Source organism: Austrofundulus limnaeus, unplaced genomic scaffold (assembly GCF_001266775.1).
Source record: "Austrofundulus limnaeus strain Quisiro unplaced genomic scaffold, Austrofundulus_limnaeus-1.0 Scaffold412, whole genome shotgun sequence".
Taxonomy (NCBI): domain Eukaryota; kingdom Metazoa; phylum Chordata; class Actinopteri; order Cyprinodontiformes; family Rivulidae; genus Austrofundulus; species Austrofundulus limnaeus.
In genome coordinates, this window is record NW_013952814.1 from 448,157 (window position 1) to 455,158 (window position 7,002).

Sequence of the window (7,002 nt, forward strand, 5' to 3'; positions counted from 1 at the left end):
CATCAGATATTGTCCAACATTAACCTTCAGGGTGGATATAGTTCGCTAGCAGCCTCGTACCGAGGACCTATCCACGTCATCATTTATCCAGAATTCTTTGTGTGTACAGTCTTTATTTTACAGTTGAAATAAATGTTTATCAAATAAAATTTAATGTTACAACTAATCGTGGATCCCTTTAACACACACAAATGCATGTAAAAGTAAAAACAATATGTATTTTTTTAATACAGTAAAATTTAAATTATGTGTTCAAATATTTAGACTAATTTATCTGAACTAAGCTGGAAAAATAAATATGAAAATCAGTTAAAATATAAAACAGAAGATAAAGTTCTCATTTTTAAATTGAACTGGTGCATTTTAAGTGTATTTATTTAGTGGTTCATATAGATCTGCTTTTATTTCCTTGTACTGTATGTCAGTTTTGGTCCACTGTACTGCAGAAGCCTGATAATCATCTATTCCTTATCATGTGTTGGAGCAGAGAAACAAGTAAAACATGCAGGGCTGCGGACCTCCAGGACCGGGACTGACCAGGCCTGTTTTAAACCCATGGGAGGGTTTATATGAAACTCTCAAAAACTAATCTGCGGGGTCCATTTACAAATGATTAACTTCTGGAGATTCAAGATGGTCGCAACACCACAAAGGGACTGCTGCAGACTGGTGAGTCATCACATGACCATGTTCAAAACAGTCAACTGTCTTTATTATGACCCCTGCTTCGCATGTGGGGGTCATAATAAACATTTATATAAACAGTTTTCATACTGTTTATATATATATATATATATATATATATATATATATGTTTATTATTACTCAAAAATGTTTCAACATAGGAGCTTCATTTTTTATGTTGTTAAGCTCTGATGAAGGACTATACTTCGTGCCCACCAATGGGCTCCTCCCTCTGTAGGTTTTCGATGGGATTAAGGTCTGGAGACTGGCTGGACCACTCCATGATCTTCATGAGCTTCTTTTTCAGCCACTCCTTTGTTGCCTTGGCTGTATGTTTTGGGCAGGGGTGCCCAAATATCATCGCCAAAAGGGCCAGTATAAAAATCTTTCCAAGGGCTGTGGGCCAAATTTGATAATATAATGCATGAAATGCAAATATGTCTTAAGTAAAGTTCTTTTATTTTTAATAATTAAGCTAGCTGCCAATGTGGAGACCCAGGTTCAGTTATTTATTTATTTTTAATAACCTTATTGCCCTGGAGAAAGTTTGTCGAGCAGCAAGAACTCACAGGACATTTCCTGAATTAATAAAACATATTATTGTGGTCTTATAAAGTGTGCAAATCTACATGTGTGCTTAAATCTAATCTAAACATCTCTTGTAACTTGCATGACATGTTTATATCTAAGATAAAATATAAAGTAAATAAAAAGACTTTCTGTATTACGGCCCCCAGATCGATGTGTACTGACAGTCATTTTTTGTATTTCTTCCATTTTCTTCCTATTGCACCAACAGTTGTCTCCTTCTCAGCATCTTACTGATGGTTTTGTGGCTAATTCCAACCCTGTGCAGGTCTATGATCTGGTCCCTGACACCTTTAGACAGCTCTTTGGTCCTGCTCATGATGTAGAGGTTAGAGTCTGACTGATTAATTGAGTCTGTGAACAAAAGTCTTTTATACAGGTGACAAACGGACTGAACTTTAATGCAGGTAACGAGTTGATTAGGAGCATCCAACTGGTCTGCAGGAGCCAGAACTCCTAATGGTTGGTAGGGCATCACATATTTCTTTCTTTCTGCAAAATGCAAATAACTTTATGTAATTTATTAAATATAATTTTCTGGATTTTGTTTAGATATTCTGTCTCTCACTGTTAAAAGTAACCTACCCTTAAAATTATCATGTAAGAGGGCAAACTTGCAAAACCCACTCTCCCCCACTGTAAATGTTTCATCAGTTACTGAACAGATGTCAACAAAACTCTCAGAGATTAATTTGTGGGCTTCTGACTTATTTAACCACAAGCAAAACAAACATTCATCTCTTTCTGTCAGAGTGAGGTGTCAACGTGCAACATTAACCTTTTAAATGAGTATTTAAAACACTGCTCAGATCAGTCGCATTAATCTGATCAACTTGGAACTGAAAGCTGGATTTACTGAAACAAAGAGGCCTGAAGCAACGTTTCTGAAAGCATCAGAGCTCCTGCAGCTTCAAGCATCACTCCAACAAAGAAATCAGTAAAAAACAGAACTGAAGTCATTTTGTACTTGGTAAGAAATGTAATTTCACACATCATGTTGCCCCTAATAAATGGAAAACAGCTATCATTTGATCCCACTTGTTAAGTAGAGTTAATTATGCCTCTTATCACACTATTTAATCTAATCAGAGAGCACTGTTAAAGAGGAGATGGAGAGATGCTGCGCAGATCCTCAGGCAACCAGAGTTTGTATGAAAAGACTCCTATATGCTTATAAAAATGTCTCCCATAATTAAAGAATAAGCTGAAGAGAATTCTATTTCATAGCCTTCTTGGGTTAAAACACAATTGCAGATATTTTATGGTACTTTGTAATCACACGTTTCGTTAGAAACATGGTTTGTACTTGTTAAAGATTCCTGTTTCCTTTTCTTTGATGAATAATTCAAATAGTATAAAACTGAGTTTATTTTAAAATAGTTTTAAATGACTGTATTTACATGAAAAACTGCCTAATGTGCTGATAAACTGAACAATGACTGAGCTTCTGCCCTAACATCTGGTCTATACTGTACTGTATGTGTCTTGTGGACTTGGAGAAGGTGTTCGACACTGTTCCATGAGGTACACTGTGTGTGTGTGTGTGTGTGTGTGTCTGGGTGGGGGGTGGTCTGTGAGTATGGGATTGAGGGTCCGTTGTTACGAGTCATCCAGTGTGAGAGTTTGGTTCACATTGCCGGTAGTTAGTCAGACCCCTTCAGGGTGGGAGCTGGACTCCAGGGCTGCTCGTCACCAACTCTGTTCATAACTTACATGGCAGAATTTCTGGGTGCAGCCAGGAGGAGTCTGGGAGTTCGGTTCAGTGGTCTCAGGATTCATCTCTGCTGTTTGCAGATGATGTGGTTCTCTTGGTGTCATCGCACCTCATCACGATCTTTAGCTCTCGCTGGAGAGGTTCACAGTTGGGATGAGGATCAGCACCTACAAATCCAAGTCCGTAGTCCTCAGTCAGAAAAGGCTGGATTGATCTCTCCAGGTTGGGGTTCTGCCTCAAGTGGAGGAGTTCAAGTATGTTGAAGTTGGTAAATGGACTGTACTTATATAGCACCGTTCTGTCCATCAGGGACACTCAAAGTGCTTCACACTGCAGACATTCACCCATGCACACACACATTCACACACTGATGATGGCAAACTACAATTGTAGCCACAGCTGCCCTGGGGCGCACTGACAGAGGTGAGGCTGCCATACACAGGCGCCACCGGACCCTCTGACCACCATCAGTAGGCAAGGCGGGTAAGGTGTCTTGCCCAAGGACACAACGACTGAGTGGACTGGACGGGGATCGAACCGGCGACCTTCTGGTTCCAGGACGACTCCCCTAACCACTCTACCATAGCCGCCCCAAGTTTTGTTCTCAGTGAGGAAAGAACGGAGCGTGAGACTGACAGAAGGATTGGTGCAGCTTCTGCAGTGTTGTGGACTCTGTACTGGTCTGTTGTGGTCCAGATGGAGTGGAGCTGTGAGGCAAAGCTCTCTGTTTACTGGTCAGTCTATGTTCCTACCCTCACCTACGGCCACAAATTTGGGAAGTGACAGAAAGACCAAGATCTAAGATACAACCAGTCAAAGGGTAGCTGGACTCTCTTAGAGACCCGCTTCAAAGGTCGTCATCCATTAAATGGACGTTATTAAGGGCTCGACACACGGGAGGCGACGTCGCTCGCTCTCCATTCATTTCCTATGGAGCCTGTGTGGTGAGGCAACAATCGCTCGCCCTCCTCCAGCTAATCGACCGGCGAAAAWAGTGCYRGMGAAATTTRGCGCTCGTACACYRAGACGTGCACACGCGAGCWTGCYARGCGACATATGAAAGTTGAAAAATGTTCAACTTTTGTCGCTGTCGCTTAGCYTACAACCAATCAGCGAGGGTTTCATTGACTGACCAATGAGAGGAGAGTATGCTACACACTGCAGTTAGCTAACACTTTCACCAAGTGATTACTAAAAAGCTTTGTGGGAATTTATTGGCACCAGGGTGAAGTTTATGGTAAGTTTTTCCTCATAAAACTGTATCTTGATGTGTTTTTGTTTTTCAATATCATTAGCATCGCAAGATTTGTTTAGTTTACATGTCAGTAATGCACACCACATTTCAGAGTCAAGAACCAATCAAATTTCATGAAGACAAGCGATCTGAGAGCGCGATTCGCAACGCTGCCGTCGCTATCATGTCCCGTGTGTCGGGTTTCACCCTGGCTGTGATGAGAGCCGTTAATCGCTGTAGTTTGTCGCTCCCGGTGTGTCGGGCCCTTTAGTCGTTAGCAGGTCCATGGAATGGCTTCAGAATGTCCCGACTGTGGCTCCTAGTGGGTCCTCCGTCCCATAGAATGGACTGATAACGTCAGAACTGGCTGGTTAATATGAGGCATAAAGCCAGTAAGGTTAATTTTAGAGAAAATAGTCATGGCCTTCGATAAAGTAGACCATTGTTGCATGTCCAAAGTAGGGCAATGGGTAGAGCACTGGACCAGAGAGCGGGAGGGCCAAGATTGACACCAGGCATGGACAGTGAGAAAACCATACCCCCCCACCCTAACATGGACAAAAATGTATTAAAATATGTTTTAGTTATTTACACATTCAATGTTATTGATATATTAACCCACTGGGGGCACTGTCGGGACAGTCTGAAGCCATTCTATGGGACTGATAACCACTAATAACATCCATTTAATGGACTGATAACATCAAAACCCGCTGGTGAGAAGCTCGGTCATCTGGGTGGGACTCAGAGTAGAACTGCTGCTCCTCCACATCGAGAGGAGACAGTTGAGGTGGTTCATCTGGTCAGGGTGCCTCCTGGATGCCTCCCTAAGGAGTTGCTTTAGACATGTACAACTGAGAGGAGACCCCGAGGAAGACTCAGGACATGCTAGACGTCTCTTGGCTGGTCTGTGACCACATTGGAGTCCTCCCAGAAGAGTTGGAAGAGGTGGCTGTGGAAAGAAAGGTGTGTACCTCCCTCATCACCAAACTGTACCTCTAACTGTAAACTACAGTTTTAGCCAGTTGTGTGTTTTATAAGGTCATCTGGCAGGCATCTTGAATTTGGTTGATTGTAGAACCTCATCCTCAGAACAGGGGCTGTACATGGCTGGGATTACTTTACCTAAGAGTTTCAATAACATGCAGAGGTTCTTGAAATATTTTGCTACCAGACAGACAAATGAACACTCATTCATTCACAATATATGACAACATTTAACATGTTTGTTTATATTTCCCATTTAAATTTTGAACTATTTTAATAATTTCGAGTCATCATATGAACAATTTGGTGACTTTTTGTACGAGTGTAATCTAATCCTGATTGTCTAATAAAATGTGAAACAATGATCAGAAGAAGAGTTGTCCTCTAAAGGAATGTTCAACAAGAACTAGTCTCCAAACTGCACAGACTGGATGGAGTGTTTTTTTTATTCTGTAATATAAACCTCCTCACAGTGTGGAGGGTAGAGAAATGTGTTGCAGCTCTCAGATCTACTCTAACTAATTGCTAACTAAATGACAGAAGAAAGAAAGTACACAGAGGAGTTTTATTGTATTTCCATGTCAGAGTGCACATTTGTCTGATTGATTGTGGGTTTGTTTTTCACTGTTTACAAACTATAAATCCTTTGGACACAAATTGGTGGACTTTATAAAAACGAGTGAGATGGATGCAAACAGCAGCGAGAGCATTCAGCTCATTGTACGTGAGTTGGCAGAGGTACAAAAAGACAGAAATTAGTCAGTTTCTAAATATACACAGAGGGCAAATGGAAGTGCAGTGACAACACAATGAATTGAAGAACATTTGTCTTTTATTCAGCCAAGTTTGCATCAGAATCTTTTCCTCTCTGCGTGAGGAAAAACCTTTGACTCCATCGTTATTCAGGTCATTCAGATTTGCATTTCCACTTCCTTCCTCCTCCAGATCTGCATCACATCTTCTCAACTGAACAAGCAAGTTCCCTGACTCAATTATGGATTCATTGAAAGCGCCTGTCCATCATGTCTTCATCCGATTATCTTGTTGTCAGGCTGCTCACTCACTCACATCATTATATTACAGTGGAAAGCCTATGGAATTACAGTGCCATCTATCACAGCCTGCTCCACAGCCCATATACTCTGAATGACAGACTGCTGTTAAACACCAGATGTCTGACCCATCTTGTTAAGATTCTCACAGCAGAGTATATACATCGAAGGATTCATGCAGTAATTACCCTTCACACATATTAAATTAGTCCTGAAGCAGAATAATAACAGTGTGAGGAGAGCCGGAGCTGCACCTATAAGTCAGGAAGTCAGGTTAGACTTTTAAGTGGGAGGAGCTTCTTCACTTTAAACCCTACTGAGTGGATGATTTGTTGCAGTTTCGTGAGTTCAGCTTGAAATCAGTGAGTGAGAGTGAAGTCAAGAGACTGTGATCAAGTCCTGCTCAGGACCTTCAGCTGAGTTAGTGGTCCAGCTCCTTTCTATGCAATGACTCAAAGTTCTTTACAATCTGTGTCCTCACTGACCCATTCACACAACACCCCTGCAGTGATTATCAACCAGGGGTACATGTACTTACCTTGGTATAAAGTACACTCACCGGCCACTTTATTAGGTACACCACGCTAGTAACGGTTTTGTGGTCATAAAGGGATGGACATGGTCAGCAACAATACTCAGGTAGGCTGTGGCGTTGCAACGATGCTCCATTGGTACCAAGGGGCCCAAAGAGTGCCAAGAAAAGATCCCCCCCACCCCACCCCGCGGGTACAACTCGCGAGGGG